This window comes from Leopardus geoffroyi, chromosome D4 (assembly GCF_018350155.1).
Source record: "Leopardus geoffroyi isolate Oge1 chromosome D4, O.geoffroyi_Oge1_pat1.0, whole genome shotgun sequence".
NCBI classification, from domain to species: Eukaryota; Metazoa; Chordata; class Mammalia; order Carnivora; family Felidae; genus Leopardus; species Leopardus geoffroyi.
Genome location: NC_059342.1, coordinates 23311920 through 23323589, shown reverse-complemented (window position 1 = coordinate 23323589; position 11670 = coordinate 23311920).

Here is an 11670-nt window from a genome sequence, read left to right as displayed (position 1 = left end):
CCACCAGAAACATCAAGTCTACAAGCAACATAATGGCAATACATTCTTATCTTTCAGTACTATTTTAAATGTCAGTGGATTAAATGCTCCAATCAAAAGACATAAGGTAACAGAATGGATAACAAAACAAGATCCATCCATATGCTGTTTACAAGAGACCAACTTTAGACCTAAAGACACCTTCAGATTAAATTAAGGGGATGGAGAACCATCTATCATGCTAATGGTCAATAAAAGAGAGCCACAGTACCCACACTTATATCAGAAAATCTAGACATTTAAGTAAAGACTGTAACAAGATATGAAGAAGGGCATTATGTCATAATTAAGGGGTCTATCCACCAAGAAGACCTAACAATTATAAACATTTATGCTCTAAATGAGAAGGAACCCAAATATATAAATCAATTAACCACAAACATAAAGAAACTCATTGATAATAATACCATAATAGTAGGGGACTTCAACACCCCACTTACAACAATGGACAGATCATCTAATCAGAAAATCAACAAGGAAACTATGGCTTTGAATGACACACTGGACCAGATGGACTTAACAGATATATTCAGAACATTTCATACTAAAGCAGTGGAATATACATTCTTCTCCAGTTCACATGGCACATTCTCCAGAATAGACCACACAGCCCTCACCAAGTACAAAAGATCAAGTACAAAAAGATTGAGATTATACCATGCATGCTTTCAGACCACAGTGCTATGAAACTGGAAATCAACCACAAGAAAAAAATTGGAAAGGTAACAAATACTTGGAGACTAAAGAACATCCTACTAAAGAATGAATAGGCTAACCAAGAAATTAAAGAGGAAATTAAAAAGTAATGGAAGCCAATGAAAATGATAACACCACAGCTCAAAACCTCTGGGACACAGCAAAGGTGGTCATAAGAGGAAAGTATATAGCAATCCAGGCCTTCCTAAAGAAAGAAAAAATGTCTCAGACACACAACCTAAGCTTACACCTTAAAGAGCTGGAAAAAGAACAGCAAATAAAACCCCAAACCAGAAGAAGACAGGAAATAATAAAGATAAGAGCAGAAATGAATGCTATCAAAACCAAAAAAAAAAAAACAAAAAAACAAAAAAAACAGTAGAACAGATCAATGAAACCAGGATCTGGTTCTTTGAAAGAATTTAAAAAATTGATAAATCCCCAGCCAATTTGATCAAAAAGAAAAAGTAAAGTACCCAAATAAATAAAATCAAGAATGAAAGAGGAGATACCACAATCAACACAGCAGAAAAACAAACAATAATAAGAGAATATTATAAGTAATATATGCCAATAGAATGGGCAATCTGGAAGAAATGGACAAATTCCTTAAAAAATATAAACTACCAAACCTGAAACAGGAAGAAACAGAAAACTTTAACAGACCCATAACCAGTAAAGAAATCCAAGTAGTAATCAAAAATCTCCCAAAAACCAAGAGTCCAGGGCCAGATGGCTCTCCAGGGGAATTCTACCAAACATTTAAGGAAGAGTTAACACCTATTGTCTTGAAACTGTTCCAAAAATAGAAATGGAAGGAAAACTTGCAAACTCTTTCTATGAAGCCAGCATTACCTTGATTCCAAAACCAGACAAAGACTCCACTAAAAAAGAACTGCAGACCAATTTCCCTGATGAACATAGATGCAAAAATACTCAACAAGATATTAGCCAACCGGCATCAACAATACCTTAAAAAAATTAGTCAAGTGGGATTTATACCTGAGATGCAGGGCTAGTTCAATATCTGCAAAACAATTAACATGATTCATCAAATCAATAAAAGAAAGGACGAGAACCATATGATCCTCTCAACAGATGCAGAGAAAGCATTCGACAAAATACAGCATCCTTGCTTGATAAAAACCCTCAAGAATGTAGGGATAGAAGGAGTATACCTAGAGATCATAAAAGCCATATATGAATGACCCAATGCTAATACGATCCTCAGTGGGGAAAACCTGAGAGCTTTCCCCCTGAAGTCAGGAACAAGACAGGGATGTCCACTCTCACCACTGTTATTCAACATAGTATTGGAAGTCTTAGCCTCTGCAATCAGACAACACAAAGAAATAAAAGGCATCCAAATCGACCAGGAGGAGGTCAAACTTTCACCCTTCACAGATGACTTGATACTCTATATGGAAAACCCTAAAGACTCCACCAAAAACCTGCTAGAATTGATTCATGAATTCAGCAAAGTTGCAGGATATAAAATCAATACACAGAAATCGGTTGCATTCCTATACACCAAGAATGAAGCAACAGAAAGAGAAATCAAGGAATCGATCCCATTTACAATTGCACCAAAAACCATAAAATACCTAGGAATAAATATAACCAAAACGTGAAAAATCTATACACTGAAAAGTATAGAAAGCTTATGAAAGAAATTGAAGAAAACACAAAAAAAATGGAAAAAGATTCCATGCTCCTGGACAGGAAGAACAAATATTGTTAAAATGTCGATACTACCCAAAGCAATCTACATATTCAATGCAATCCCTATCAAAATAACACCAGCATTCTTCACAGAGCTAGAACAAACAATCCTAAAATTTTTATGGAGCCAGAAAAGACCCAAAATAGCCAAAGCAATCTTGAAAAAGAAAACCAAAGCTATACTACAAAGCTGTAATCATCAAGACAGTATGGTACAGGCACAAGAACAGACATTCAGATCAATGGAACAGAATAGAGAACCCAGAAATGGATCCATAAACGTATGGCCAACTAATCTTTGACAAAGCAGGAAAGAATATCCAATGGGATAAAGACAGTCTCTTCAGTAAGTGGTGCTGGGAAAACTGGACAGCAACATGCACAAGAATGAACCTGGACCACTTTCTTACACCACACAGAAAAATAAACTCAAAATGGATGAAAGACCTCAATGGAAAACAGGAAGCCATCAAAATTCTCAAGGAGAAAGCAGGCAAAAACCTCTTTGATCTTGGCCGCAGCAACTTCTTACTCAACACGTCTCCAGAGGCAAGGGAAACAAAAGCAAAAATGAACTACTGGGACCTCATCAAAATAAAATCTTCTGCACAGAGAAGGAAACAATCAGCAAAACTAAAAGGCAACCAACAGAATGGGAGAAGATATTTGCAAATGACATACCAGATAAAGGGTTAGTATCTAAAATCTATAAAGAACTTATCAAACTCAACACCCAAAAAACAAATAATCCAGTGAAGAAATGGACAAAAAACATGAATAGACACTTCTCCAAAGAAAAGACATCCAGATGGCCAACCAGCACATGAAAAAATGCTCAACATCACTCATCATCAGAGAAATACAAATCAAAACCACAATGAAATACCACCTTACACCTGTCAGAATGGCTAACATTAACAACTCAGGCAACAATAGATGTTGGTGATGATGCAGAGTAAGAGGATCTCTTTTGCATTGTTGGTGGGAATGCAAGATGGTGCAGCCACTCTGGAAAACAGTATGGAGGTTCCTCAAAAAACTAAAAATAGAACTACCCTACGACCTACCAATTGCACTACTAGGCATTTATTCAAGGGATACAGGTGTGCTGTTTCGAAGGGACACATACACCCCCATGTTTATAGCAGCACTATCAACAATAGCCAAAATATGGAAAGAGCCCAAATGTCCATAGATGGATGAATGGATAAAGAAGATGTGATATATATATATCACATCTAAAGAAGATGCATATATATATATATATATATATATATATATACATATATGTGTGTGTATATATATATATATGTGTGTGTGTGTATATATATATATATATATATATATATATATATACACACACACACACACACACAATGTAGTATTACTCGGCAATCAAAAAGAATGATATCTTGCCATTTGCAACTATGTGGATGGAATTGGGGAGTATTATGCTAAGTGAAATTAGCCAGAGAAACAAAAAAATCATATGATTTCCCTCATATGATGACTTTAAGAGACAAAACAGATGAACATAAGGGAAGGGAAACAAAAATAATATAAAAACAGGAAAGGGGACAAAACAGAAGAGTCTCGTAAATATGGAGAACATATTGAGGGTTACTGGAGGGGGTGTGGGAGGGGGGATGGGCTGAATGGATAAGGGGCACTAAGGAATTTACTCCTGAAATCACTGTTGCACTATATGCTAATTTGGATGTAAATTTTATAAAAATTCAAAAGAAAATTAAAAGAAAGAAAATAATAAATTTCTAAATTTAGTCTCTAAAAAAGAAAAAAGGCTATATAAGAGATATACTCAAAACCACTATAAATAAATCAAAATGAGATTTTATGATAACTCAAAAAATTTTCAGTAATTCACAGGAAGGCAAGAAAATGACAAGAAAGGGGAAAAAACAGAGGAAACAAGGGAAAACAAGTAAGATAGCAGACTTAAGCCCTAGCATATCAAAACTGTATTAATATACATAGTCTAAATGCACTAATTAAAACACAGAGAACAGGACAGTGGATTAAGAAGTGTGACCCAACCATATGCTATCTGCAAGAAATTCATTTCAAATATAACAATATAGATAGGTTAAAAATAAAGGGTTGAAAAAAGATATAAAGCAACAATTAATCAAAAAAAGCAGAAGTGGCTGCATTAAATCAGATAAAATAAACTACAGAGCAAAGAAAGTTACCAGAAAGAATGAGGGACATTATATAATAATATAAGCATCAATCCACTAAGAAGATTAACAATCTTAAATATATATATACCAAACAATACAGCTGCAAATATGCAAAGTAAAAACTATTAGAACTGAAAAGAAGTAGAAATATGTACAATTATAGTTGAAGACATCAAAAATCCTCTCTCAACAATTCATAGAACTAGACTGAAAAAGAGCAAGGATACAGAAGAATTCAACCACACCATCAATCAAGAGGACTTGATTAATATTCATAGAACATTATACCCAACCAGAGCAGAATATACGTTCTTTTCAAATGCCCATAGAACATGTACCAAGATAAACTATATCCAGGACAACAAAATAAACTATAACAAATTTAAAATAATAGAAATCATAGGTGTTTTCTTTGACAATGATGAAATCAAACTTGAAATCAATAAAAGAAAGATAATAGGAAAATCTCCGAACACTTGGAATCTAAATAAAACAATTCTGAAATAAACTGTGGGTTAAAAAAAAAAGTCTCCAGGGGAATAACAAAATATTAGTTGAATGGATGAAAATAAAAACTTAACATATCAAAATTTGTGAGACATAGTAAAAGAAGTGCTAAGGTGGAAATTTATACAAATTCTGTATGCATTCTGTATACAAAATGCATACATCACAAAGAAGTCTCAACCAATAATTTATGTTCCCAACTCAAGAACCTAGAAGAACAAAATAAACCCAAAGCAACCATAAGGAATAAAACAATAAAAATATGAGCAGAAATTAATGAAATAAAAAATGAAAAAAAAAAGGAAAATATCAGTGAAACAAAGAGCTGGTTTTTTAGAAAAATCAGTAACATTGGCAATGCTCTAGCAGGAAATAAAAAGAAAAAAGAAAGGAAAATGACACAAATTTCTATTATCAGTAATGAAACAAATGATATAAGTACAGACCCTATAGGTATTTAAAAGATAATAATAAAACACTATAAACAACACATTTAGATGAAAGGGACCAATTCCTCAAAAATCACAAATTATTTCAACTCACATAATATGAGTATTAGATGAATAGCCCCATAACTAATAAGAAACTTGAATTATCTTTAAAGCCTCATTCAATTAAGTATCTGACTCTTAATTTCACCTCAGGTCATGATCTCATGGTCATGAGACACTTCATTTTCTGAAGCTAGTGTTACCATGATACGAAAACCAGACAGACAAGTCACACACACATACAAACTACAGACCAATATTCACATGAGTATAGGTGTAAAAATCCTTAACAAAATATTAACAAATAGAATTCATCAATATATAAAAAGAATTATATAGCATGACTAACTTGAAATTATTAAAGGGATGAAAGGCTGGCTTAATATTAAATAAGAAAAACTATCGGTTTAACATACAAAGTATCAACAGATGATCTGTCAATGTAATCTAAGAGGCTAAAGAAACTCACAGAATATCAATGCAGAAAAAACATCTGATAAAATTCAACATCCTTCAAGTTTTAAAAAAAAGTCTAAAAAGTCTAAAGAATTAAGTCTAAAAAAGTGACAAAGAAGGGAACTTCCTCAACTTGAGAGAGAGGATCTACAAAGAAACCCAGCGCTAATGAGATACTATAGTGAAAAACTAAGACTGGGAACAAAGGGGGTCCACAATCATCACTCTCTCAAATATTAAAAATAAATTCCAATGGGCATTGAGGAGGGCACCTGTTGGGATGAGCACTGGGTGCTGTATGGAAACCAATTTGACAATAAATATCATCTTAAAAAATTAAAATAAAATAAAATAAATAAAAATAAGAATAAAGTCCAATTAGTACAGTAAGCAAACCTAATGAATGAAGATCAGAAAGAAAGAAAGTGTCAGGGCACCTGGGTGGCTCAGTCGGTTAAGCATCTGACTTCTGCTCAGGTCATGATCTCATGGTTTGTGAGTCTGAGCCCTGCTTCAGGCTCTGTGCTGATCACTCTGAGCCCGGAGCCTGCTTCAGTTTGTGTCTCCCTCTTTCTCTGCCCCTCTCCTGCTTGTGCTCTGTCTCTCTCTCTCTCTCTCTCAAAAATGAATATACAAAAATAATTTTTTTTAAAAAAGAAAGAAATTGTCTGATTTGCAGATGACAGAATTGTGTACTTAGAAAATCCCAAGGAACCTAAAAACCCTCTAAGAATTAAGTGAGTTCAACAAGGTCATATGATACAAAGTAAATATTTTTTGTATTTTTACATATTAGCAATGAACATGTGAATCTCAAAATTAAAAAAAAAGGATTCCATTTACAATTGCTTAAAAAAGTATATAGGACTTGTATGCTAAGGACTACACAGCACGGATGAATTCAAAGAATATCTAAATAAAAGAAAAGATATAACATGTTCATAGATTCGAAGCTCATCACAGTAAAGATATAATCTCTCCCCAACTTGATACACTGGCAATAACATAACTCCTATCAAAATCCCAGCAAGATTTCTTGTAGACAATACTATTCTAAAATGAATATACAAAGATAAAATAATTAGCATAGCTAAAATGATTTTGAAAAAAAAAGAATAAAGTGGTAGGAATAAGTCTACATGATTTCAAAATTTATTATACAGTATATTTTTATATGTATGTTTTCATTTTTGTGTACTTATATATATGTACGTGTATATGTGTGCATGTATAGGTACATAAATATAATTCTATAATAATATATATAATAGTCAAGATTGTGTGGCATTAATGGAGAAACAAACATATAGATCAATGGAACAGAATAAAGAACCCAGAAACAGACCCACACAAATATGTCCAACCAATTTTGACAAAGTATAAAAAACAATATGCTAAGGAAGTCCTTCCATAAATGGTGCTAGAGCAAATGGACATCCAGAAATTTAAAAAGAAGAAGAACCTCGGGGCACCTGGGTGGCGCAGTCGGTTAAGCGTCCGACTTCAGCCAGGTCACGATCTCGCGGTCCTTGAGTTCGAGCCCCGCGTCAGGCTCTGGGCTGATGGCTCAGAGCCTGGAGCCTGTTTCCGATTCTGTGTCTCCCTCTCTCTCTCTGCCCCTCCCCCGTTCATGCTCTGTCTCTCTCTCTGTCCCCAAAAAAATAAATAAACGTTGAAAAAAAAAATTAAAAAAAAAAAAAAGAAGAACCTCAACCTGAGCCTCATACGTTATATAAAAATTTGTTCAAAATGGATCAAAGACTTAAATGTAAAACTCTAAAGCTTTTAGAAAAAAACATAGAAGAAAACCTTTGGAATCTAAAGCCAGGCAAAGAATTCATAGACTTGACACCAAGGGCATTATCCATACAAAAACAAAGAGAGAGAGAGCAGCAGGACCATGAGCCATGACAAATAGTCTATGCTAATAATATGATTTATGGTTAGAGGTGAGGGGACCTTGGTTGGAGGTAAGGGCACCTTTGAGCCACGTGGCAGCACCTTAACCTCTGGAAGGGCTACAGACTAAGATCAGTCACATAGGTAGTCAACCATATCTACATGACCAAGCCCCAATAAAAGCTCTGTAGTTGGTGTCTCCTGTATCCTGCCTTATGCATCTCTTGCCTTGGTTGATTTTAATGTTTCTTTTCACTGTAATAAACTGTAACAGTGAGTATAACAGCTTTGTGGCATTCTATAAATACTTCTAATGAACTTTTAAAAGGCAGTCTTGGAGACACCAAACTTGCAGCTGGTGTCAGAAGTGAAGGTGTCTTACGGACTTCCTGAACTCTGCAGAAAGAGAGAGAAAAAAAAAGAAAAGCTAACATAAAATCACTTGAAGGCCAGATAATTTTACTATTGATTATTTGTAACTTCTAATGAACAGATGACACCCATGTTAGAGAAATTACATGCAAATATTTTAAAGGTGCAAAATGACCCAAATAATCTTATGAAATTAACATTAAAATTATACAAAATACTAATTTTAAATAATAGCAAAACATACTAAGGGAAAAAAAAACAGTCACAAAGGACCACATACTGTATGATTCCATTTATATGAAATGTCTAGAACAGGCAAATCTAAACATAGATGTTAAAGATATCGATGGTTGCCTGGGACTAATGGGAGAAAAGAGACACAATGTAATGGGAGGCGGGTGACAGCTAAAGATGAGGTTTCTTTTTAGAATGAGAAAATGTACTAAAATTGATTGTGGCAAGGGATGCATAACTGTGAATTTAATAAAAGCTACAGAATGTACATTTTAAATGGTTGGATTATATGGGATGTGAATTAGGCTACTAAAAATATAATGTAATGTAACATAATATAATGTAACATAATAACATATAATATAAATAGCAATCATACATATAAGTTGACAGATTTCATTTATTACTATATATCCTACAAAAAAAAAAATACTAAAACAAGTGTAACTGAATTATTTATGAACCGTCCACTATGACCAAGTAGGATTCATTCCAAGACTTTAAGGATGGTTTAATATTAGGAAATAAATATATTAACATGTGCCAAAATTCTCACTGAGTTTTTTTTTTTTTTAATTTTTAATGTTTATTTTTGAGAGAGAAAGAGAGAGAGAGAGAGACAGAGAGCAGGGATGGGGCAGAAAGAGAGGGAGACACAGAATCCAAAGCAGGATCCAGGCTCTGAGCCGTCAGCACAGAGCCCGATGGGGGGTCTCGAACTCACTAGCTGTGAGATCATGACCTGACCCAAAGTCAGCCGCCCAACTGACTGAGCCACCCAGACATCCTGAGTTTTTTTTAAATTAAGTTCCTTTTAGCAGAAGCATAGTTGATTAAAGTCAATACATATACAGTTGTTTTATTTTATTATATATTTTTTTATTTTTGATAGAGACAGAGAGAACATGAAGAGGGGTTGAGGGGAGGGGGGCAGAGAGAGAGGGAGACAGAGAATCCCAAGCAGGCTCCATGAGATCAGCTCACAGACCACCACGCGGGGCTCGAATCCATGAAACCACGAGATCATGACCTGAGCCAAAGTCAAGAGTTGGACACTTAACCAACTGAGCCACCCAGGTGCCCTATTTATTTTTTTAAAACTAGACATATTGGGGAGTCTCCTGGCAGTGACTATTATGGTTGACTTCCAACACTGATTCCATCTTTTTTCTTGACTAATTTAGGTCCTGGTTAATTTAGGCCAATCTCTTCCTACAGTCAATGATTAATTCAGGGATAGGTAAATGTAAATTTATTAGGAAAGTATATTTCTTACTCTTAAGAGATTTATAAGAAATTGACTTTTCTCATTTGCTCAATGTTAATGTGTACAGTGCTATTAGTGGAATCCACCATCAGACCATGAGGGAAAACAATCTAAGTATGGAGTGAATAATATGGATAGAAAGCAGTGTTTTTTTGTTTGTTTGTTTATGGTGACATAGTTTAGTATGTTGATATCTGTTACTTGTGGCCTAAACCAACCTAACAAATATACAAATATAAGAAATACATGGCTAAAATAAGTAGTGATAACAATGTCTTTAACTTAACAATAAACCTATTTACCAATGGGCGCTAAAGAGTTCTCCACAAGAACCCAAGCAATATACTTATTATCAAAGTGTTAAAGTCTTTGGAAACTAACCTTGCAATAAGACATTAAGGAGAAATAAGAAGTACAACTACTAAGCAGAATATAAAATAGCACCTAATACAATATTAGGTGCCAGAATTAATTGCCTTACATACATTAACTCATTGAATTCATAAAGCAATTCTATTACATGGATGCCATTGTTATCTTCATTTCACAGGTAAAGGATGGAGAATTAAAGTAATAATGGCAGAAGTTGGGATTTGCTCGCAGGCACACTGATGTCAGAGATCATAGCTTCAATATACACACCTCTTTCATAATTTGCACATGAAATAACTATTTACCTATAACACTGACAAACACAAGATAATAAACTCTAAAAGCCAGAATTACAAATAATATTGTAGATACAAGATTAAAAGAGTTTACAACTGGTTTCTTCCTCCTAACCTCCAGGATGGCTATAACTAACTCAAAAAATTGTTAGGAGTATATTTACAGTGGTTCCAAGATAAAAATCTTCACAAAGGATTTGTACTGGACCAAGCACCTGCACCTCACTGTTGAAATTATTTACCAAGTAGTAGAGAATTTATATTGATTACACACAGCTCACTGGAGTATGGGCTCTACTCCTGTATCCCTAAAGAGGCTACACAATAAGCTGTATGAAAGTTGAAGAGCCCCTGGCAGTGCCTGGGTGGATCAGTTAGTTAAGCATTTGACTCTTGATTTCAGCTCAGGTCATGATCTCACAGTTGGTGGGATCGAGCCCCGCACTGGGCTCTGCACTGACAGTGTGGAGCCTGCTTGGGATTCTCCCTATCCCTCTCTCTCTGCCCCTTCCCTGCATGCACGCATGCTCTCTCTCTCAAAATAAATATATAAACTTAAAAAAAAAAAAACTCGAAGGGCCCCTGGAATTGATGGCTTCCCTAAGTTGAGATGGTCTGCCCACACAGCCTTATCTCCTAATGTCTGTGAATATATCAAGTGTGAAGTAGCTGGGATATTGGAAGCTGTGCCTGAAAATCATAAAACCTCTTCTATGTTGTTGTTGTGCATACTGTTTTCATGTCTATCTGTATTTTTCCTAATGTTAAATTGACTTAAAGCTGCATGAAACCCATCGTGTCTTGTGATTTCGGTTACTGCTCCAAAACCAGACCAATGATACAGAACAGGCATTGCATGAGAAAAAATCAGTTCATTTCTTATATGCCTGAAATAACTAGTTAGAAGGTATATTGCAGAATAGCATCCTTAAACAAAAACAAAAGTATACAATAATGCTAGAAAAAAATGTACTCCAATATTTAATGATGGCAAAGGTGAAATGAGATAAGGATTTTCTAACTTTTCTTTGGTAGGAATCTAATAGAATACACTCTTTCTAGGGGAAAAAATTGATATACATTAAAATGAAAATTTAAAATACTCCTGTCATTTTTGT